Raw genomic sequence first — 25,904 nt, forward strand, 5'->3', positions numbered from 1 at the left:
ATCATGATATCTCAATTTTTACTCAAGTTACAGCTTGCACGGACGGACGGACGGACAGACGGACGGACGGACAGACAGACATCCGGATTTCAACTCTACTCGTCACCCTGATCTCTTTGGTATATATAACCCTATATCTGACTCTTTTAGTTTTAGGACTTACAAACAACCGTTATGTGAACAAAACTATAATACTTTCCTTAGCAACTTTGTTGCGAGAGTATAAAAAGGCGGAAAGGATAATTGACAACCTAATATCAGGATTTTCGAATATCAGACTGACTTTGCCCCATATGATTATTGATTGTATGTGAGGCACCAGGCAAAATAGAGTCAATTATACACAACTTCCGATCTTCTGGTTGACGTTTTCTACATTAACTCAATATATTAAACTTGGCCTCTTCAGTCGAGTTGATATCACATTATAACTATGCTCATTTGAAGATGTTTTTAATATAATTTTAGCTGACGCAAACTAAAATATAGATAACAAGTAAGGAAGGGCTAAGTTCGGGTGTCACCGAACATTTTATACTCTCGCATGATAAAGTGATAATCGAGATTTAATTATACGTCATTTATATATTTTTCAAATACCGTATTTTTGTAAAGTTTTATTCCGCTATCATCATTGGTTCCTAATGTATATACTCGTATTATACAGAAAAGGCATCAGATGGAATTCAAAATAGCGTTATATTGGAAGAAGGCGTGGTTGTGAACCGATTTCACCCATATTTCGTATATGTCATCAGGGTGTTAAGAAAATATTATATACCGAATTTCATTGAAATCGGTCTAGTAGTTCCTGAGATATGGTTTTTAGTCCATAAGTGGGCGAGGCCACGCCCATTTTCAATTTTTAAAAAAAGCCTGGGTGCAGCTTTCTTCTGCCATTTCTTCCGTAAAATTTAGTGTTTCTGACGTTTTTTGTTAGTCGGTTAACGGACTTTTAGTGATTTTCAACATAACCTTTGTATGGGAGGTGGGCGTGGTTATTATCCGATTTCTTCCATTTTTGAACTGTATATAGAAATGCCTGAAGAAAACGACTCTGTAGAGTTTGGTTGGCATAGCTATAGTAGTTTCCGAGATATGTACAAAAAACTTAGTAGGGGGCGGGGCCACGCCCACTTTTCCAAAAAAACTACGTCCAAATATGCCCCTCCCTAATGCGATCCTTTGTGCCAAATTTCACTTTAATATGTTTATTTATGGCTTAGTTATGACACTTTATAGGTTTTCGGTTTCCGCCATTTTGTGGGCGTGGCAGTTGGCCGATTTTGCCCATCTTCGAACTTAACCTTCTTATGGAGCCAAGGAATACGCGTACCAAGTTTCATCAAGATATCTCAATTTTTACTCAAGTTACAGCTTGCACGGACGGACGGACAGACGGACGGACGGACGGACAGACGGACGGACAGACAGACATCCGGATTTCAACTCTACTCGTCACCCTGATCACTTTGGTATATATAACCCTATATCTGACTCTTTTAGTTTTAGGACTTACAAACAACCGTTATGTGAACAAAACTATAATACTCTCCTTAGCAACTTTGTTGCGAGAGTATAATGAACAAAACTATAATACTCTCCTTAGCAACTTTGTTGCGAGAGTATAAAAAGAAGAAGAAGAAAAGAAGATACCAAATTTGATCGTAATTTATTTATGATTTTATCGAATAATGAATGCTTGATTCTTTCACAAAATATGGTATTTAATATAAAATTTTTCCAGCACCTGAAAGTATTTTCCTGACTTTGATCCTTGCAAGATGCGAACTTTGTTCTCCTTACTTATTTAAAATGTTGTCAATATTTGAAAGCTTTGATCATTGCGAGTTACAAGTGCATGAAGTACTCGGTAACATTGAAATTTAGTTCTTCGGTACTTGCTATCGTGTGCCCGAAGTGTTAAATTTTTTGGTCATTTTTGGAATGGAATATTTTAGCAATTCTTTTCATAAAAGAGTATATTCTATTTGGCCTTCTCGAAGTAACACCCGTTGGCAAGAACAATTTTACTTGAACTGTTATTCAGATAATTTTATTTTTTTAAAGTCCAAGGTTCGCCTTTGCAACTCGCTCAATGTTCGGGTGTACACTTATAATAACTTTATCCTGAATCGAGTATATTAAGATTCCCATGGTATTTTTAATACCCAAACGGGAAATTATAGCATATACATACATAGCTGCCACACAAACTATACATTTGGAATATGAAAAGATGTTTCGTTTGACGAGATATCTTAAAAAAATTTGGCACGGATTATTGCTAAGGCAATGGTGCAATTTCCAAAGAAAGTATTTAGATCGAATTACAACAGTTCCTGTAAGAAATATTTTGTTTTTGTGAAGAGTATTATAGCTTCGGTGCAGCCAAAGTTAATTTTTATTTTCTCTTCTTTTACTATTAAGTTTGATAAGTACAATCCTTTAAAGTCAAATTTTTACTGCTTGTTTATTTCCTGTCTGGTTTTCCCTTTGCGTAACTATCAATATACGTTGTCGAATAAATAATGCAATCGCTATAAATTTTAACAACCATTATTATTTGCTGTTCAGTAAAGTGTCGTAAATGCCATGTAATTTTCTGATTCAAATCAATGTAATTTTTATGAGATTTCTTAGGCACTCAAGTAATATACATCAATATATGTAATCATGTTTCCTGCCGAAAGCAAAATTAAATTTTATATTTTGCTTACATTAAAGAGGAAATAATGAATCATACAATGAAACAAAAATGTAGCTGATATTAAATTAAACGGTTATACTTGTATCTACTTACAAGTCAAAACCTACTAATTAAAAAAATGTATTTACAGAATTTCATTGACATTAATACTCAGAATTTTTTTTTATTTTGGATTCCCTTGTGGCCATTACCGATCTCCAGGAGGACCTCTGAGGGAGATTTCCTTGCTTAAAATTTGCTGAAATCCAAAAAATGGAGCAGTCGTTCCATTGCCCGACCATGAAGAAGTTCGAATAGCAATAATGCGTTTGAAGAACAACAAAGCGGCGGGGCCCATGAATTGCCGACCGAGCTATACAAATACGACAGCGAAGAACTGAAAGGGGCATGCATCAGCTTCTTTGTAGAATAAGGTCGAAAGAAAGCATGCCCGGCGATTATATTGGTTTTAGACCTGGACAATCAAGAGCTGACCAGATACTCGCAATGCGCCAAATCTTGGAAAAGATCCGTGAAAAGAGAATCGACACACACCATCTCTTCATCGATTTCAAAGCTGCTTTTGATATCACGAAAAGGAGCTGATTTTATGTCGCGATGTCTGAATGTCTGACTGTGCAAACTAACGCTAGGCAATTCCAAAAGCTCCGTCCGGGTCGGGAAGAACCTCTCCGAGCCGTTCGTTACCAAAAGAAGTTTCAGACATGGCGACTCTCTATCGTACGACTTCTTCAATCTACTTCTGGAGAAAATAATTCGAACTGCAGAGCTTAGTCGATCAGGTACAATCTTCTATAATACAATAATTCTTTACATCCGAGCCGATAATTTTGCTTTATCTAGTTTGGATGAGGAAGCAAAGCAGAATATCGTCTGTCATCAATCAAACAGTCATCGCACTCGCGACATGGCCCTCAAGTTAGAATGTTGACAGTCTAACTTTGAAGTCGTCTATAATTTCGTCTATCCTGATCACCAAGGACAATGTCAGCCTCGAAATCCGACGCAGATTAACTCTTTCCAAAAGGTACTGCTTTGAACTAAGTAGGAAATTGAGAAGTAAAGTCCTCTCTCGACGAACAAAAACCAAATTCTATAAGACACTCATTATTCCCGTCTTGCTATATGGTGCAGAGGCAATACCGCAGATGATGGAGCAATAAGCTGTACGAGATATACGACGACATTGACATAGTTAAGCGAATTAAAAGACAGCGGCTTCGTTCTAGATACTGTAGCAGGTTAAATTCCCACTTGTCCAGAATGGACCCCGACATATCCAACATATGCTCTGTGTGCAATGACTCTCCGCATGACACTGGCCACCTTTGCATGCCCCGCCAACCCCACTCATCTGACACCCTTTTCCCTTTGGTCCGACTCCGTTCTGCGCCTCCCGTTAGATGACGTCGATGACAACATAGATAACCCTCCCACCCTAACGGGGATTAGTAAATCCGTTAAAACAAGAACAACAACAAAGCGGCTGCGCTGGCTAGGTCATGTCATACGTATGGACGAAAACACTCACGCTCGCTCTTAAAATACTCGACTTAGTATCCGCCGGGGGAAGCAGAGGAAAAATAAGACATCCACTCCGTTGGAAAGACCAGGTGGAGAAGGACCTGGTTCCGCTTGGAATCTCCAATTAGCGCCACCTTGCGAAAATAAGAAACGACTGGCGCACTGTAGTAAACTCGGCTATGACGGCGTAAGCGGTGCCTAAGCCAGTAAATAAGAAGAAGAATAATCCGTTTAGTGATACGTTTCTGCATTTCATTTACTTTTTAGAGGCCTACCACTTTTATTACTACTATTATTTTTTCCAAAATTGTTCCTATTCAATCGTGTTGAATTTTCTCGGTTTGACAAACCCTATTCGTGATATGCCATAGTTTTTCCTTTCTCTTCTTCTGAAATTAATTAGCTAATTAAATTACTTTTCCAACTATTGTTGTTAATTAGTAACTGACATGTAGTCGAGTCTGTCACAGCTGCACAAACAAAATAAGTCATTTTGAGAGTCGAATATCAATTTTCAATAACTATTTCTTTCTTATAGGGCCCAGTGATGGTGATGGAGCACTTTCATGTATGTCGTACAATGGCGTTTCAAGCGGCAGACATTTTCTTATTACGCCTTCGGATTGATGTTAAGATAAAACAAGTAAGGAAGAGCTAAGTTCGGGTGTCACCGAACATTTTATACTCTCGCATGATAAAGTGATAATCGAGATTTCATTATCCGTCATTTACATATCTTTCAAATACCGTATTTGTGTAAAGTTTTATTCCGCTATCATCTTTGGTTCCTAATGTATATATGTATATATTATACAGAGAAGGCATCAGATGGAATTCAAAATAGCGTTATATTGGAAGAAGGCGTGGTTGTGAACCGATTTCACCCATATTTCGTACATGTCATCAGGGTGTTAAGAAAATATTATATACCGAATTTCATTGAAATCGGTTGAGTAAGTCCTGAGATATGGTTTTCGGTCCATAAGTGGGCGACGCCACACCCATTTTCAATTTTTAAGAAAAGCCTGGGTGCAACTTCCTTCTGCCATTTCTTTAAATTTTAGTGTTTCTGACGTTTTTTGTTAGTCGGTTAACGCACTTTTAGTGATTTTCAACATAACCTTTGTATAGTAGGTGGGCGTTTTGTTATTATCCGATTTCTTCCATTTTTGAACTGTATATGGAAATGCCTGAATGAAACGACTCTGTAGAGTTTGATTGACATAGCTGTAGTAGTTTCCGAGATATGTATAAAAAGCTTGGTAGGGGGCGGGGCCACGCCCCTTTTTCCAAAGAAATTACGTCCAAATATGTCCCTCCCTAATGCGATCCTTTGTGCCAAATTTCACTTTAATATCTTTATTTATGGCTTAGTTATGACACTTTATAGGTTTTCGGTTTCCGTCATTTTGTGGGCGTGGCAGTAGGCCGATTTTGCTCATCTTCGAACTTAACCTTCTTATGGAGCCAAGAAATACGTGTACCAAGTTTCATCATGATATCTCATTTTTTACTCAAGTTACAGCTTGCACGGACGGACAGACGGACGGACGGACAGACAGACAGACATCCGGATTTCAACTCTACTCGTCACCCTGATCACTTTGGTATATATAACCCTATATCTGACTCTTTTAGTTTTAGGACTTACAAACAACCGTTATGTGAACAAAACTATAATACTCTCCTTAGCAACTTTGTTGCGAGAGTATAACAATCAAGCAGCTACTTTCAATATCATCATTCACATTTTCTCGCCGATAAATGTCTCACCCACGCTATATTTTAGTAAATGCCGATTTTTTTCATAACATGCATGCATTCGAAAAGATTCGCGTATATTACTTAGTACATGTATGCTCCCTGAGCAATCAGTACTCACCTGCAAGGTTATGAAATAGGTTTAGATGTTAGGCATGAACAACTAAAAGTCTTGCAGTCAGATAATATAAAATAGGATAGATTGACATTGGAAAAGGAAATAGATTGGAAATGGCATGAATACACGTATTATTTGACTGAAATATGCCGAAAGGGGAAGTACCTCAAACTTCAATATTGCAAAAGAAACTTTGCTTTTTGGTCATATAAAAAGTAAAAGAATGGACACACAAGTAAACCGTTCTCAAACGCTCTTTGCGTAGGGTCAGTTACGTCCACTTTAAATGCAATCATTTTGCACTTTCGTTGAATACAATTGGGAAAAACTCGGAGAAATTTGCAGCGATAATGTTCACCGCTTGTTTTCAGCCCGTCACTTAGCAAATATATTGCAAACTTTGCAGTTGTCACGAGCCATTGAAAAGGATTTTTGATAGCTCCCAGATGTGAAGTCGCACATTCAAAGGTACACACATCCAGGGATACATATGGAACTTATGACTAGAATACATGCGTAAGTATGTCTGTGTCTATGTAGATGTGTAGTCATAAATGTTTTCCGTTTCGAAAATCTTGCACTAAAATGCTAAAAGATTTACTTTACCCCTTTTTGCACTCAGCTGCTGCTAATATTTGATAAGTTTCACTACAACTCGCCCGAGGCTAAAGCGAAACTTTTCCCACCGACCAAATCTTTCCACTACTAAATTCCAAAAAAAAAACGAAAAAGAAAAGATCGAAAAGCTAAGATAGCTGCCCTCGTGTGTCACCAACTTCATTCATATGATATCCACCAGCTAAATTGCGTATTTATGAAGTTCAAAATCGTATATGTTTCGTTAGTCGTACGCGACTGCACTTGTTCGGACCCATAACTGTGGATACGCGTGCACACATGTGTGTTTTTGCCCCGCATAAAGTTTTTACTTTCTAACTTTTGGGGCCTTCGGGGAAAATTCATGTGTGGAAGGCTGATTGCGTAAATGCGTAGCGTGTATATGTACACCATACTTGTACACATGTACTATCCTTCGAAGATATATATATGGTTGTAAATCTGTCTGCACATTTAAAAAGTTTTGTAATGAAAAGCTCATAGCACGCGATGAGTGAACATATTGTTACTGTTCTTGTGTTCGAGTTAAATTTCGATTACGAGCCTGGAAAGAAACTGCGGCAATTTATTAAGGAGTTGTATGTAAAATTGAATGTGTGCCCCACTCGGAAGGTAGTACACTATTTAAACTACACGAGGGAGTAAGTTTAAATTGTACATGCGAATCGACTATAAATATATAAATATAGCTTTGTAAGCGAAATTTTCTGGGTTATTACTTCTACATTCAACATAAAAAATGCCATAACTAAGCACTAAATTAACATATAAACCCGAGATTTGTCAAATGGGTGCGCAGCTCCTTGCACTTGTGGGCCCCTAAAAGGTATAGTGCACATATCTCTTAAATCAATTCAGATACAATACCAAATTCGTTCAGGACAAATAACCGACACTGTAAAAACGGGTGAAATCTATAGAACGGCTCGGTTAAAATAAATACGCAAGAGGCATAAAATTTTACACCTGACGTACCTCGGAACTTACCCGATATCGAGTAAATTTGGTACATAATGTTATGTTGACATTCCTATATTATTCTAGTGCGAAAATAAATGAAAACAGACTACAAGTACAATCGATCTTATTTCCGATATAACCGAATTTTTAATTCCATCTGATTCTTTAACTTTCCAGTATGCAGATCAAGCAACAATAAATGTATCGCAATTAAACAAATAGTGCGCTTAACCCTTATGTTAATAACCAAATTTACCGACGTCTTTCAGACCCGGTTGCTCGGGTACGCACAAACAAATTGTTGATATAATCGTCCGTCACACAAACAAGAAAGCCGAAACTATTTTTCAAGAATATAATTCTGAACATCCAAGCTCTCAGCATCAATTAAAGCCCGTTACAACATCCGAAATTTATTCATTCTTCGGTATATTGATTTGTGCTGGCGCAAATAATTCAAATACAGGTCATGCTTTAATATGTGGCACTCCAATTCATCGGCTGTATCGCGCGACGATGGGATTGAGGAGATTCCATAATATTTTGCGTTTTTTAAGATTATGTGTTCAGTTTGTATAGAAGCTATACGTGCTATAGAAATCCGATCTGAACAATTTTTTCGGAGATTATAATATTACCTTAAGCAGTAATCCATGTCAAATTTCGAGAAGATGTCACGTCAAATGCGAAAGTTTTCCATACAAACTCTTGATTCCGCTCGTTCGGTTTGTATAGCAGCTATATGCTATAGTTAACCGATCTGAGCAATTTCTTCGGAGATTACATTGTTGACTTAGAAAATTATCTATACCAAATTTCGTGAAGATACATTTTCAAATGTGAAAGTTTTCCATACAAGAACTTGATTCCGATCGTTCAGTTTGTATGGCAGCTATCAGCAGTTCGTATATATACAGACAGACGGACAGACAGACAGACAGACGGACATGGCTAAATCGACTAAGCTCAACATACTGATCATTTATACTGTGCCCAAAAAATAAGGTGACATTTGAATTTAAACTGCGCGCGTCGAAGGATTTGGAGAATTATTATTTTTTTTAGGTTGGTAGTACTGTCAATCACATTTATGTCAAATTTCATGTCTAAATATTCATTAGTGTTTGAGATACGTGTCGTTTTGTGAGCTGCTAAAAGTGAGTTTTTCGTTTTTTGCGATGTCGAAATTTGTTGAGCAAAGAATTTGCATTAAATTTTGTTTACGGAATCAATTTTCTGCTGTGGATACGTTGAGGATGGTGCAGAAAGCCTTTGTTGATGAGGCTATGTCTAAAACAAGTAGGGAAGGGCTAAGTTCGGGTGTCACCGAACATTTTATACTCTCCATTGATAAAGTGATAATAATTTACATATTTTTTTATTTTGCTGTAAAATTAATTAGATTAGATCAATTTGTGTACTTTGAGTATTGAATTGTATTTTCATTTCCTAATGTATATATTATACAGAGAAGGCATCAGATGGAATTCAAAATTGCGTTATATTGGAAGAAGGCGTGGTTGTGAACCCATATTTCGTACATATAAGTAGGGTGTTAAGAAAATATTATATACCGAATTTCATTGAAATCGGTCTAGTAGTTCCTGAGATATGGTTTTTGGTCCATAAGTGGGCGACGCCACACCCATTTTCAATTTTTAAAAAAGCCTGGGTGCAGCTTCCTTCTGCAATTTCTTCCGTAAAATTTAGTGTTTCTGACGTTTTTTCTTAGTCGGTTAACGCTCTTTTAGTGATTTTCAACATAACCTTTGTATGGGAGGTGGGCGTGGTTATTATCCGATTTCTTCCATTTTTGAACTGTGTATGGAAATGCTTGAAGGAAACGACTCTGTAGAGGTTGGTTGACATAGCTGTAGTAGTTTCCGAGATATGTACAAAACACTTAGGGGGCGGAGCCACGCCCACTTTTCCAAAAAAAATGCGCCCAAATATGCCCCTCCCTAATGCGATCCTTTGTGCCAAATTTCACTTTAATATCTCTATTTATGGCTTAGTTATGACAGTTCATAAGTTTTCGGTTTCCGCCATTTTGTGGGCGTGGCAGTAGGCCGATTTTGCTCATCTTCGAACTTAACCTTCTTATGGAGCCAAGAAATACGTGTACCAAGTTTCGTCATGATATCTCATTTTTTCCTCAAGTTACAGCTTGCACGGACGGACAGACGGACGGACAGACAGACATCCGGATTTCAACTCTACTCGTCACCCTGATCACTTTGGTATATATAACCCTATATCTGACTCTTTTAGTTTTAGGACTTACAAACAACCGTTATGTGAACAAAACTATAATACTCTCCTTAGCAACTTTGAGAGTATGAAAACCGTGTAAAAAAGAGGCGTTTCCTATAGAAAAAGGAGGGATACGTTCCATGTAATCTGAAAACCGTGTAAGATTAAATAAAGAACTATATATTTACTTCGAAAAACCGTGTAAAAAATCTTTAAAATTGTAAAATTTCAGATATGCATACAAATTGTATGTTCATATGGCACTTTATTGAGCATTAAAACTTAAAATACATAATTCATACAGGTGAAAAATTGGTAGATTAAGCAAAAAACCAAATAAATCTGTTAATCCAGAACTAAAAACAGAAAAATTGGAAAAAATTAAGTAAAAAATATTTACATAGCTACATAATTATTCGTCGCTACTTGATAACAAGCGCAATTATTTGGGACGAACTGGACTAAAGCCGGTATCATCGCTGGATATCACCATTTCAGAAATGTAGATATCATGCGAACAAAATGTGTAGGTAAGAGTTATCGAATAAGGGGATTTCCCAGTTACTACTATGTATATATGTTCATTTCAGCAATGGTGCTAAGTGTGGTAAAAACAAACATAATTACTTGACAGTGATTTTAAAACCGTAGTAGATTAAAACTTTTTTACAAAAAAAAATTTTTCTCAACCGTGTAACTTCAAATCCGTGTAAAAAAAGAGTTGGGTGTACTTTATAGGGTATCCGACGCTTCCTTTTGGGTGTACCAAACTTAGTGACAAACTTAATATACCCTGTTCAGGGTATAAAAAGTAGACAAGGCAGCTTCAATTCGCGATGTATGGACAATGTTTAATTCCAATACCGTGGTCGTGCTGGATTTACCTAATATGTAACATCGAAACCAGGTATAAAAATCTGGCGGATTTGTAATGCGGAAAACGCATATCCTTTGCAAAGGATTATGTACACTGGTAAAACTAAAAACAATCGAGAAAAAATCAGGGTGAAAGAGTAGTGAAAGAATTGGCGGCTCCGTTCCGAAGTAGTGGTAGAAACATCTGCTTGAATAACTTCTTTACTACTCTACTCCTTGCTAAACATGTGTTATAGTGGAATATTACCATTGTTGACACGGTAAAAAAATAAACCTTACATTCCTAGTGTTATGGCAGCAAATAAGACATGGGAGCAGTGTTCGGCAGTTTTTGGATTTCACGAAAAGGTTACCATGTGTTCCTACGTCCCTAAAAAAAATAAAGCTGTCATTCTGTTATCGACAATGCATTCAGATACATCAGTTGGTGATGACGCTAAACAAAAACCAGAAGTTATAATTTTTATAATACTTTCAGAGCTGGAGTGTTTTCATCCATTCGGACAACATGACCTAGCCAGCGTAGCCGCTGTCTTTTAATTCGCTGAACTATGTCAATGTCGTCGTATATCTCGTACAGCTCATCGTTCCATCGAATGCGATATTCGCCGTGGCCAATGCGCCAAGGACCAAAAATCTTTCGCAGAATTTTGCTCTCGAAAACTCGTAACGTCGACTCATCGGTTGTTGTCATCACCCAAGCCTCTGCACCATATAGCAGGACGGGAATTATGAGCGACTTATAGAGTTTAGCTTTTGTTCGTCGAGAGAGGATTTTACTTTTCAATTGCCTACTTAGTCCGAAGTAGCACCTGTTGGCAAGAGCAATCCTGCGTTGGATTTCCAGGCTGACATTGTTGGTGGTGTTAATGCTGGTTCCTAAATAGACGAAATTATCTACAACTTCAAAGTTATGACTGTCAACAGTGACGTGAGAGCCAAGTCGCGAGTGCGACGACTGATTGTTTGATGACAGGAGATATTTCGTTTCGCCCTCGTTCACTGCCAGACCCATTTTCTGTGCTTCCTTGTCCAGCCTGGAGAAAGCATAACTAACGGCGCGGGTGTTGAGGCCGATGATATCAATATCATCGACATACGCCAGCAACTCTTATAGAAGATGGTACCTTCTCTATTTAGTTCTGCTGCTCGAACTATTTTCTCCAGAAGCAGGTTGAAAAAGTCGCACGATAGGGAGTCGCCTTGTCCGAAACCTCGTTTGGTATCGAACGGCTCGGAGAGGTCCTTCCCGATCCTGACGGAGCTTTTCGTGTTGCTCAACGTCAGTTTACACAGCCGTATTAGTTTTGCGGGGATACCAAATTCAGACATCGCGGCATAAAGGCAGCTCCTTTTCGTGCTGTCGAAAGCAGCTTTGAAATCGACGAAGAGGTGGTGTGTATCGATTCTCCTTTCACGGGTCTTTTCCAAGATTTGGCGCATGTTGAATATCTGGTCGGTTGTTGATTTTCCAGGTCTGAAGCCACACTGATAAGGTCCAATCAGTTTGTTGACGGTGGGCTTTAATCTTTCACACATTACGCTCGATAGAACCTTATATGCGATGTTGAGGAGGCTGATCCCACGGTAGTTGGCGCAGATTGTGGGGTCTCCTTTTTTATGGATTGGGCATATCACACTTAAATTCCAATCGTTGGGCATGCTTTCGTCCGACCATATTTTACAAAGAAGCTGATGCATGCTCCCTATTAGTTCTTCGCCGCCGTGTTTGAATAGCTCGGCCGGCAATCCGTCGGCCCCTGCCGCTTTGTTGTTCTTGAGGCGGGCAATTGCTTTTCGAACTTCTTCATGGTCGGGTAATGGAACGTCTGCACCATCGTCATCGATTGGGGAATCGGGTTCTCCTTCTCCTGGTGTTGTGCGTTCACTGCCATTCAGCAGGCTGGAGAAGTGTTTCCTCTATAATTTAAGTATGCTCTGGGCATCAGTGACTAGATCACTTTTGGGGGTTCAACAAGAGTATGCTGCGGTCTTGAAACCTTCTGTAAGCCGCCGCATTTTTTCGTAGAATTTTTGAGCATTATCCCTGTCGGCCAAGCTCTTCGTACTCACGCATTTCGGCCTCTTTCTTCTTCTGTCTGCAAATGCATCTCGCTTCCCTCTTCAACTCTCGGTATCTATCCCATCCCGCACGTGTAGTGGTCGATCGTAACGTTGCGAGGTAGGCAGCCTGTTTTCTCTCCGCTGCGACACGGCACTACTCGTCGTACCAGCTGTTCTTTTGCACTTTCTGAAAACCAATGGTTTCGGTTGCAGCTGTACGTAAGGAATTTGAAATGCCGTCCCACAGTTCCCTTGTACCGAGTTATTGACGAGTGCTCTCAGAGAGCAGGAGTGCAAGCCGAGTAGAACATCGTTCGGCTGTCTGTTGTGATTGCAGCTTCTCGACGTCGAACCTTTCTTGTGTTTGTTGCCGTGCGTTTTTTGCTGCTCAGAGGCGGTTGCGAATCTTGGCTGCAACAAGATAGTGGTCCGAGTCGATGTTAGGACCTCGGAGCGCACGCACATCTAAAACACTGGAGACGTGTCTTCCGTCTATCACAACATGATCGATCTGGTTGGTAGTTTTTCGATCCGGAGACAGCCAGGTAGCTTGATGAATCTTCTTATGCTGGAATCTAGTACTACAGATAACCATATTTCGGGCCCCGGCGAAGTCAATCAGCCTCAACCCATTTGGGGATGTTTCTTCGTGGAGGCTGAATTTACCGACCGTAGTGCCAAATATACCTTCTTTGCCCACCCTGGCGTTAAAGTCGTCAAGCACGATTTTGACATCGTGGCGGGGGCAGCTCTCATAAGCGCGCTCCAAGCGCTCATAGAAGGCATCTTGGGTCATATCGTCCTTCTCTTCCGTCGGGGCGTGGGCGCAAATCAGCGATATGTTGAAGAACCTCGCTTTGATGCGGATTGTGGCTAGACGTTCATTCACCGCAGTGAATGATAGTACTCGGTGACGGAGTCTCTCTCCCACCACGAATCCTACACCAAACTTGCGCTCCTTTATATGGCCACTGTAGTAAACGTCACAAGGACCTACTCGTCTCTGTCCTTGTCCCGTCCATCGCATTTCTTGGATGGCGGTGATGTCAGCCTTTTTTTTTGCGAGGACATCAACCAGCTGGGCAGCGGCACCTTCCCAATTAAGGGTCCGGACATTCCAGGTGCATGCCCTCAATTCGTAGTCCTTATTTCGTTTGCCATGGTCGTCATCAATAGGGGGGTCTCTCATCCGAGGCTGTGTTTTCTTTTTCATTGGGGGTGTTTTTTACGTGGCAGGTCCCAAACCCAGCGCACAACCCTATGCAGGGGATGTTTCGCCTTCTCACATTAGCTCGCCTTCGAACGGTTGTTCTTAGGCTACCAAGTATCCAAAGACCGGAAGTAGTGAGCTGCTTGAGCCATGTGTAAAAGAATCGTTTCTGGCCACTCCCAAGTGAAGTTATTTAATAATATTTAATTGCATACATTTATAGAAATTATCTTTAATTTATTTCTCATGCTTTTCACGGTATACCCGGGTACCCGGCTGCTAATGGGGCGATGACTGAATTTTAAACTTATTTCAAAAAAAAAAAAAAAAAAACTTAATTAATTAAATGCACTTACAACTTTCTATCTTTCAACGACGATTTGAAGGTTTAAAGTGAAATATTGAAATTTCTTAAAGCTATTCACACAAATTCATTAATAAGTAATGTTTTCTCAATGGTTAATGATACTGATTCCATGATTGTTTTGGGAGATTTCAACTTACCGTGCGTATCATGGAAATCTATTCACAAGTTCCTAGATGAAATGTCGGAGTTGGGTCTTAACCAAATTAATTTAATTTCAAATGAATTTGGTAAGCTCCTAGATCTAGTTTACGTCGATAACGCTTCAATGTTCTCTGTTGTCCGATGTGATCCTTTAGTTCGGCCAGAGGACACGTACCATCCTGCTTTGGAAATTAACATCGAAATCATAGCCAACTTTGCTTATAATAATACACAAGACCTTTGTTTTCGGTTCAACTTTGCGAAAGCTAATTTTAAGAAGATTAATTACGAACTTTCTAAAATAACTTGGCCAGATTACAGTGGCAATATTGAATTTAGTGCTTCCCACTTTAATGAAACTATTGTAAACTTATTTGAAAAATATGTTCCGAAGTGTGTTGTTACTCAAAAAATTAGTTCTAATTTATGGTTTTCGAAAGAATTATGTAAATTAAAAAATAGAAAATCTCGTGCTTTTAAACTTTTTAAAAAAACTCGTTTAGTTGCTAACTATTCAAAATATTCTAAATTGCGTCGACAATTTGCTGAACTTAACAAAATATGTTATAGTAATTATATAAATAAAGTAAAAAATAATATTATACGTAATCCAAAATTGTTTTATGGTTTCGTCAACTCCAAAGGCAGGATTTCTAATTTTCCGTCCGCTATGAAATATAAGTCTAGTATGTCCAGTGACAATCACACCATTTCTAATATGTTCGCTGAATTCTTTAGGTCCAATTACTCTTCAAAATCTCCACAAAATGTCCCGCATCAGCACAAGTTATGTCCGATTTCTGTCATTAACGCACCTACCATTTCCGAAGCAGACGTCTTAAATCACTTAAATATGTTAGAACAATCATACAATTACGGCCCAGATATGATTCCCTCATGTTTTCTTAAGAAATGTGCCAAATATATATACCAACCCCTAACAAAACTATTTAACTCATCTCTTATGCAAGGCTTATTTCCATCCATATGGAAAAATTCATTTATAATTCCTTTACATAAGAGTGGATTTCGGTCATCTATTGAAAACTATAGGGGAATAGCAAAGTTGTCTGCAATACCTAAACTTTTTGAAGCAATTATAACAGACGACATAACCTTCCGGATCTCTCCACTAATTTCTTGTTCTCAGCACGGTTTTCGTAAAGGGAAATCTACCACAACTAATTTGCTTGAATTTGTATCACATGTATCAACGGGCTTTAGGGAGAATAAGAATACTGATGTTATATATACAGATTTTAGTAAAGCTTTTGATAAAGTAAACCATTCAATTCTTTTGAATAAACTTGATCTTCTTGGTTTTCAACCAATATTTCTAAAATGGGTTGCTTCTTATCTTAGTAATAGAATTCAACAAGTCATATTTAAAGATACTTTTTCTGACATAATCAATGTTCCTTCAGGCGTTCCTCAAGGTAGCCATCTTGGTCCAATTCTGTTCTTGTTATTTATTAACGACATATCATCTATTGTTAAGTTTTCAAAAGTTTTATTATATGCTGACGATGTAAAACTTTTTAAAACATATACTTCAAACAGCGAAAGATGTCAGTTGCAAACAGACTTAAACAACCTAATTTCTTAGTGTGTTAGAAATGACATGCCATTGAACCTTAAAAAATGTAAAACGATGTGCTTTTCACGTAGAGCTGTAGACCCTACCTCATACGCAATACAAAACTTTAGGTTGGAGCAAGTATGCAGTTTTGTTGATCTGGGAGTAACTATGGACCCCAAACTCAATTTTAATCTTCACCTATCTTCCACGGTTTTTAAAGCTAAAGGCGCTCTTAGTTTTGTTAAACGTTGGTCTAAAGAATTTAGAGATCCGCTTACCACAAAAATTCTTTTTACATCTCTGGTGAGGCCTATATTGGAGTATGCTTCTGTGGTTTGGAACCCTAGTTACCAAGTCCATTCGGATAAGTTAGAGTCCGTTCAAAAACATTTTTTACTTTTTGCCTTAAATAATTTGCATTGGGATTCCAGTTTAAATCTTCCCCCTTACATTAACCGTTTAAAACTTATAAATCTCCCGACACTCGCTAGTCGTAGGGAGATGCTTGGTATAATATTTCTTGTAAAACTCATGAATGGGTCAGTCTGTAGCCCATCTCTCTTATCTGATATTAATTTTAACGTTCCCGCTCGCCCAACCAGGCAGTTTAGACCCTTACTTTTAAAATTTTCTAGAACAAATTTTGAGTTAAACGAACCATTCCGCCGTATATGTCATGATTTCAATTTTCATTCCAGCACATTTGATCTAACAGACTCACTCTTTACCATTAAAAAAATTATTTTATCTACTCTTAACAAGTAGCATTTAATAATTATAAACTTTAATCTAATTCTTAATTTCGGCTGTTGAAATTTTTGTTTCTGTAGCTGAGCAGCTTAAGATCGCAACGCTTAAAACTCTCTTGCCTTTTATGACTCGGCTAATTCCGCTCGTTCGCGGATTGCGCCCCTCGCGTCGGTTGGGCGGGAGGAGGGTAATCGTTGGGTATTATTATTAAATACACTGCGGTTGCTAACATATGGGTTAAAGTAGGCCACCGTATGACCTCAAATTGTCCAACTCGGACCAAAACAAAAAAGTGTCGGCCAATTTTCTCCAGGATTTGAAGTAATGTAAAAATGTGGCCTATTGTGGATTTTCTAGGTCTAAAACCATACTGTTATGATCAATATTGTCAAAAAAATCTCATATGCAATATTAAGAAGTCTGACCACGCGGTAATTAGTGTACACTGCGGGATTTCCCTGCTATTTCACCTTGTTTTGGTTTATGTGCGGGACGATAACGTTGCCATGGTAGATTGTTGATGTTAGTCATTCTTCATCGGTCACAGCACTGCTTTCACTATTTAGCAGTGTCGAGAAATGTTCCCTTTAAATTTTCAGTGTTATCTGTTCGTCTCTTTGCAGGTTTCAATTCCTGTCTTTACAGAAGCCGATCCCCGGGCTTGAATCCATTTGTTTGCTGCCTGAATTTCTGGTAACATTTCGGACCGAATTCTGAATTCAGAATTCCGAACCTTATTGTTCTCATGTCTTTTTGCGCCTCTATTCATTTTGTTGAAAAGAAGTTTCTCTTCCTTTGTCTTCTTGCGGCATCGTTCTTTCACAATAATCCTACTTTTTTCAATTAGAGTTTGCACAGAGCCATCAACTTCAATACTCTCGAGCACGGATCGACAAACTCGCACATTCAAATTAAAAAATATAATTTTCAATTTTTAACCCAAACATCTTACAATAAAAATTAAATTTATAATTCGATTTTTAATCACAACATCGGAATTAAAAACCAAATATTGAGTTTTTAATCTAGAATTTTTCTAGAAGATTCAAAACCCAGTTCGTTATGTGATTCCTTCAAGCGATTTTAGAATTGCTCTTTGGTACCGTTGTCCTTTTCTTGTGTCAGTGCTTGCGCACAAATTAGACTTATGTGATAAAGTAATAATATTTGGTCTTGATATAGACTGTGAGACAAAGTGGCGAAGCTTCCGACCATATTTCGTGCAGCTATGACTTGTCCAGCGTATTTCATTGCATACGTTGAAGTCGATTTTGTATTATTCAAGGATATTCACCAGCTGAATAGCGGTACCTTCCCTATAGAGGGTTATAGCTGAGACTTTCGTGTATCCTTCATTAGAATTACATTTTACATGACGGGTCCCAAGTCCAGCGGCACAACCCCAGCTAGGGAGAAAGTTTTTTGGTCACGTTTGTATAGCGAACACCTTTCTCTTAGACGTGGCTCTGAGTTCCACACGAGGTGGTTACCGCATCTCACACAAAGTCACGTTGCCCGGGGTGATCGACGCGAATCCATAGTAACTACTGCACCCAATTTACATCCCAGACGAGTAGACAGACAACCGAAATTGAGCATATATACATATGTGTAACTCGATTTGTTTTAGGAAAGGAAAGCGTGGTAAGCTGAGTCAATTTAGCCATTTTCATATGCCTGTCCATCCAATCGTCTGTCTATATACTACACGCGAACTAGTGCTTCAGTTTTTGAGATATCGCTCTCAAATTTGGAACACGTTCTCTTCTCCCTAAGAAATTCCTCATTTACCGAAATAGCCGATGCCAGATCACTATAAGTAGCATACAGCTGTCATACAAACTGAACGATCGGAATCAAGTTCTTGTAAGAAATCTTTTGTATTTGTAAAGGGTATTGTAGTATACATACTTTTGTGCTTATTACGAGTATAAGTTACGCTGGAGCCAAGTGAGCCATCGCGTGCGCTTCCCTGAAGTAGATCAAGTTAGTTCGATTGTTAGATATATCGATAAAATTACCAGAGAATACTTCATGTACCTTAGCGTATTTCGATCGGCTTATATGGGTAATAGATAATCGATGTCGACAATTGGTGCAACAACAACGTTGTTTGGGTAATACTCATTGAAGAATGTTGTGAATGTGTAAAAAGATACCTCGCTGAATCAAAATGTTTTAAAGTAAAACCACTTGGTTAAAATAAATACAACTACTGAAAAAGTGCAGCACATTTATATTTAAATAATTTATTTAAGTAACTCATACGCTTGTGTATCTCAAAGAGATGTAATTGCCAAAGTAAGGGCGCACAGACGCATGTTCGCATGTTTTAAATTACAGCCGAACAGGAGCCATTAAAAGCGAGGTAAACGCAGACGTAATAAGTGTCAGTGGCAGTAAATAAAAATGGCGAATTCGCTGAAAACATTAAAAATATGAAAAATATGCACTTCCGGCGCAATTTGGAAATGCCGCCCGCTCGCACGCCGATTCTTTAATCAGCCAAATGCTGTCAATAATATTGACATAATTTACCGTTAATGCACATTGTTGCGCCGCCACAGCTTTGGTGCTGCCACCTGATATCATCAGCATTTGTGCGTTTGTGCTTCACAATTGCAATTGTTGCATTCGCAAACAGTTTTAAGCGGCGCGTGTTTTTGTTGTTGCTGTTGCAATATCTTTAATTGCATTTCGCTGCCTTTTTCAAGCATTTAATTTTGTTTTCCTTTTTAATTCTTTTAGGGCTTTTTTGTTGTTGCACTGGAATTTCGCATATTTCTGCTCGGTTTGCTTTGCAAAGTGATTTTTGTGCAAACGTCACGGTTAACCTGTCTGTCGACCTGGCGGTATCTGCGCACACGCGTATTACGTCACGTCGCGGTGTGTGCGGGCGGCCACCTGCAAAGTTTGCTGCTGCTCGCATAATAATTATTATTATTCACATGCCATTTCACCAGAGGGAACAAAGGATTCGCATTTATATTCATTTAATATACTAGTATAATCATATTTACAGTTATATTTATTGCATATGTTGAAAATTGTCATCATCTCTTTTACCTCAATGTATATGTACGTACGTTTATGTGTACCGTTACCTGCTAGTGCAGCTAAGTAGATGCGCTAGGTGTCTCTGAAAACACTTTCGTTCTCTGTTTCTATTATGTGGATACGCTTGATAACCTACATTATCTGAGCTTTGCTGTCTTGGCTTAAAAAGTGCCCTAAGAAGACAAATACAACAAGATTATTCAATTGAAAATATTATAAGGTGAAATTGTTTGCGTTATACTCTACTCGTGTAATAGCTTGCTTTTCATTTCATATTTATAGTATATTCTATTTGCATTGCAATATTTATGTGATTTATTCTAATTGTTTGTTCGATTGGCCATTCTCTACGGTTCTCTCGTACACAATACAACCAACATAAGCATTTCTGTCCTCTGAATAACATAGATGTAGTTTAGTTAGTCTTCTTATTCGGCTGTTGATTTGTTTCATCTGTAAGGAAAAAAAGTTGGACTCAATTGGGTCTTCAATTCACCGCAAAGGTTGTGGCTAATTATTGTAGATTCACTCGGTTAACATGAGAGGAGACATAAAGTTAGCCGGAAGTTTGAAAAACTTTCTATTAGGCAAATGAGGGCTAAGGGTAATATTGACCCGATTCAACCCATTTTTGATACACAGACATACTATTATCAAGATTTCTCCGAATTTTAATTGTATATCTCACATACCGACCGATCTTTTCGGTAAAAAATCATCCATAGATTCAGATTTTCGGTGACTGAAAGCTGGAAGAGTTATGGTGCGATTTTGGGAAATTTTAGAGATGGCATATCATACAGGCAAAGTTGTATCCCGATATACTCATTTGTATAATTTGAAATTGTGTTATATTTTTACAACGTAACATAATTGTCAGTATAATTTTATGTACCCAAATTTGGCTGAAATTGGTCGAGTAGGTTCGGAGGTATGTGATTTCACCAGAAGGTGGCCGGTGCAAAGGCTGAAATAACTTATATGTATTGCGGTTTTAACTGCTAGAATAACAAAAGTGAACCAATTAAAAACACACTTTGGATTCTTAAAGCCAAGCTGTACCCGCAATGATAATAATAAGACCCTTGTGGTTTAATGACAGTTTTTTAGAAGATTGTCAAATTATAGATTGGATACAAATATTCCTAGCCTATATATATTATAGCTATACATATAAGTAATCCCATTTTTACAGCGCTGCTTGCGGGCAATTAGAACTGTGTTATCTTAACTTTGACAAATTGGAAGTAAATTATGTGATCTCTCTAGATTCTAATATCCTGGAAGAAAGTGCGGTCACGTTTGATATATTCATATAATCGTATAAGAAGGGGGATCCAACAATGTGTCAGCAATTTCTTATTTTGTGTGGCGCTTTGTGATTTCATTTTCTTTTACAGCTGTTCGCTCAAGGACGAACCAATTAACCTTGACATGCGGTTGACAAGGCGGTCACATACGAAACCACAGACGCACACCACCACACAACTTCATATGTATGTATGCCAAAGACAAACACCAGGCCAAGCAAACAATAAAGCGAAAAATAGAACCACAAGGACAAAGAAAGCAGCAGCTTGCCACAGAGGCAAGTAGCCGACACTGAACTTGACTTGACGCTGTGGAACGAAGCGGGCGAATGGCAAATGTCACAGTAGGGTTGGCTAACTAGTTTACACGCAAACTATGTAAATAAGTACGTGTGTGCTTGTGCATGACATTAAATTAGCATATGTAGTACGTACTAACAACGAAAAGCTACGAAAAACGCAAGCAAGTCTGCTGGCAAACATTAAGAGGACGGCCATGTGTGGAATCACGGAAGCTGGAGTGTGCGGCGTCTGTGTTAAAGCGGCCAGACAAAGGCCTCCATTTCCACCGCTTCGTTTCATTGCTCTTTTATTTAGTTGTCAAAGGTGGTTGTACGCAAGTCGCCTGTTCACTCTTTTGGCTCGCAACCCATTTTTTATAACACCCATCAAGACATTCGTTGGTTTGGTGATTCAAGATTAGCAAAAATAGTTAGAAGTTAATTAAACCGGTGAAAGTCTACTTTAAATTTTATTCGCCTCATTAGCGATAAGTCGAATTTTTCTAAACAACCGCGACCTGCTTGCATTTATTTAGAAATCTATTAGAATGGTCCAGCAGCTTTATTTTTGCTACTGCGTAATACTGGAATACTTTGTTTGGACCAGTGAATTCATTTATCACTGTTGAACTCACAACTAAATCAAGACAATCAAAATTATACTGGATGGACTTCGAAATACACCTTCGTTCGGATAGATAGATATTCATTTCAATAGCAGCATTTTGTCGAATCGTCTCAACATTTCCTGGTCAACCGTCTACTGTTACTAAGATCATGGTTGAAAGATATGGGATTTTAGAATTTTAGTTATTCGGGTGAAAGGAGACACATGAATATTTATATCCACCTTTCGAACTTATTTGACTTGATAACGAACTTATTTTTAGCTTCCCAAGTGTATCTTCGGATTGGGAATCAACTTATTAAAAGCTGCTACAAAAACAAGAAGTTAGGAATAATATAATCAACAAAGACTACCATTAAGCACATCATGAAACAACACTGTGCCTAGATCAAATTCCCGGATGGTCTGGAAAAGTCCCCGTGCATTTTCATTAAATTATGGAAAAATATGCTGTCATGACCAAAGTCAAAACGACTAGACCCGAAACCAAAACTCTGTCAGTTTCAGCTAAATCCAACTTTAAGAAACAGAGCGCTAAAGAAGGAATAAATATCCAAAAGCGTTGTAAGTTGAGCGGCTTTGCCGAATTCATGATCATTTCTAGCATGAGGTCCTCAAGCCACTCAGCTAAATTCATTTAGTAATGAAAAAAAATTAAATTGAAGGTGGAGACAAAGGAATAACTCTGTCTGAGTGTGAAGACATTGCATTACCAAATCAGAGCGACTTTCTAAAAGAAGTCTTTTATAATGCTCCAGAAATTGAGACCTGACTGATAAGTCTGTTGTCAAGAGCAAAAAATAGTATCATATTTTAAAAGGTGAACCGATGAAGACTAGTATTACAACAAAAACAAACCAAATGAATTATAAACTGTTAACACAAAAATGATCAACATAATAGTGTCCAAACGTTACGTGAGAATTGAATAACTTTGAAATTTTCAATTACTGACAATTTTATCCGATTAATTAAAATCTCCGCTTGAAAATATAAGACAAGGGAACCCTCGAATGCGGAAGCAAATTAACGAGTATAGATTTAAGGGGTTATATACAGTTAGAATTTTCACATGATCGTTTTTTTTTTCCTAATGCACACAGAAATTTCATATCGTTCCGATGAATACTATTTTTGAAGTGGCACGCAAATTTGAAAAGGCCTTTGAGAGTACTTGGAAGTGCAAGGCCAAACTTCAAACGCGTCTTTCTCAAAATGGTTTTTTCAAAGTCCGTGACGAACCATACTCAAAAACGACTAAATCAATTAGTCTCAAATTTTAGCACGAGTTTCCTAAATATTTTTTAGTAATTAAGCGAAGATTTTTTCTCACCGACAAATATTTTTTTTATAAACAATTTAGAGCTGACATTTTGATCAAAAATCGATTTTTTTATTTTAGGAAACCCCCATTTTGCCAAAAAATATTTATTTTGCATATTCCTTCTATTTTCTTGACTAGATTTAACATTACTTTAACGAAATCTGTTTGGTTTTTACTCTCAGAGGATCCAGTTCAGAACAAGTATTACTAAGTCTTAAAATCCAATTAAAAGTTTTCGGCCTTCTCACTGTATTTAACCCCTTAAGAAAAGTTATATCTTTTTATTAAACTTGTAACAAAATTTTTATTTTACCATTAGTCATTTTTAGAATTTAAAAATTTAATGTATCATGCCGTAGAAAAGCTTTTTATGAAATCTCTGCTGAAATTTCCATAACCAAATGAGTTTTATTCACTTTCGCAGAATCACAAAGAGAAATCAATTTCATTTTCATCTGCATTTAAATTACGTAAACCTCGAAGAGTGTATCCAACAAGTCATCGCTTAAAATTGAGTCCGAAAATTATTTTCAATCACTCCTTACCAAAACGCCGAAAAATGATTTTGTCAGATATAGTACCATTTACATGGTTAAATCTTAAGCTCGCACCAGCTGACAGCAGCTGCCTTTAACCGACGACAGCCAAACCCACAACTACTGTCAAAACTGACGTTGTCAGAAATTTGCAATGCAAAATTACTTGGAGCATACGATTCACTACACCGCACAGACACGAGTTGAGCAGTCGCGCAGTTGAGCAACTGATGCGCTGAAACGCCTAAAACTCTGCAGCGCATTCGAATTAAAAAGCGGTGTTAAGCACCAGCTTTTTTGAGAGGGGATTGCAAGAGATAAAGCTGACAACAAAGATGCCTGAATATATGCAATTCGGTGTCACCATGTGCTGCGTCTGTTGGGAAAAGAAAACGGAAGTGAATCGACGAGAGCTTTGAAACGCCAAGTGTAAATTTTTGCCCTTCTCCATTCCCTTTCAAAGTGACTGCCACATGATGAGGCAAATAAGAGAGGTGAAGAAGCGCAAAGGAGTATGTATGTATGTAACGTAGACGACAAAACGTGACGCATTTCAGTGCATAACAAATCAGGGCAGACATAGCTCTGCTGCGACTAGTGTCTAACACTCTTTCAAACTGGTGCAAGACTAAAATGGTGGCGTACCAATACGCTCAAAGGTATTGACGAGAAGCTGGGAAATACAATTTTTCACTTTTTTACTTGCCTTTTTGTCTTCTAACTGCTTCTTCATGCATTTATTATTGTCAATGTGGGACAAGGAGCTAATGTAAAGAAGCTAGGGAATATAAATTTAAATATATCGTCGTCATTAGAGACAGTTACAAATACTTAGGAGGCTGACAAATTTTAGTAGTTTCCAAAAAAACTTAACTTCGCAATTTTTTTTTACTCAAAGTACTTTAATTTTTCATTTCAGTGAAAGAAGTCAATGGATATAAGGATTATCACGTATTTCAAAGGAACATGCAAAGTTATCAACTAATTAGTCAATCAGACTTGATTATTCCGACCTAAGTGGTCTTTAGATTGAAGACTCAAGCTCACCTACAATTTTTCAAAACTTTCTTAACTTTTCATGACAAGTTCTGTCCGTAATGTATTCGTACCTTTAAACGGATAATTTTTAGTAGGAAATATGGTTCAGAGCGCTTATTAATCGCTATATATCTATTAGTTACGTAATATAAGTTATGTAATATAAATAACTGTATGCTTATTTTAGTGATGTTATCCCAATATTTGGACAATAAACGCGAGCTTAATGAGTTTTAAGCATTCTGATAAATAAAATTTGATTTTTATTATTATAATTTCCTATCTTTGTATGAAACGTATTCGAGTTTAATAGCCGATACGATGCTAACCTTTTCTGTACTTTCTATAGGCGAACAAAAGCCCTTTTATTTAAAAAAATTATTTGCTGTCAATCAAAGCTGGTTGCAGAGGGCATAACTTATAAACGATTCCATTCCCCAAATCCTTCTATTTATACAAAATGCCTTAATGTATCATGTTGTCAACCTTGCCTTAAAATCCTTCATAAAATTATGAGCGATTTGTTTCTTCTTTTTAGGAACACGAAAGAATGTACTCCAAATCTCTAATTGATACGTTGCAACGTCAATTCGAATTAACAGTCGCGGGTGTTGCAGTTAGTCCACAATATTTATGTAGGTGGAAATGTTCGGTATTGAAGTTCTTAAAATAACGAGGTATCTGTGGACATTTCCGTAGCGGCACTCCTTACCAAAGTTCTCTTATCGATGTACTTACGTTTTCATTAAGTTGTGGCATTTTAGTACTGACATGGGTAAAATATAGTGATACTCCTTAA

At 37.8% G+C, this 25,904-nt stretch overlaps 1 long non-coding RNA gene across 2 annotated transcripts in view; it reads left to right on the plus strand.

Moving 5' to 3' along the window:
- The window catches only part of LOC126762397 (uncharacterized), a 58,368-nt gene extending 33,008 nt beyond the window's left edge, over positions 1-25,360 (plus strand). For both annotated transcript variants that reach the window (XR_007667454.1, XR_007667455.1), the window contains exon 3: positions 24,987-25,360. This is a non-coding gene — a long non-coding RNA (uncharacterized LOC126762397). The remainder of the gene's footprint in view (positions 1-24,986) is intronic.
- The last annotated feature ends 544 nt before the right edge of the window (positions 25,361-25,904 follow it).

This window comes from Bactrocera neohumeralis, chromosome 6, assembly GCF_024586455.1.
Source record: "Bactrocera neohumeralis isolate Rockhampton chromosome 6, APGP_CSIRO_Bneo_wtdbg2-racon-allhic-juicebox.fasta_v2, whole genome shotgun sequence".
NCBI classification, from domain to species: domain Eukaryota; kingdom Metazoa; phylum Arthropoda; class Insecta; order Diptera; family Tephritidae; genus Bactrocera; species Bactrocera neohumeralis.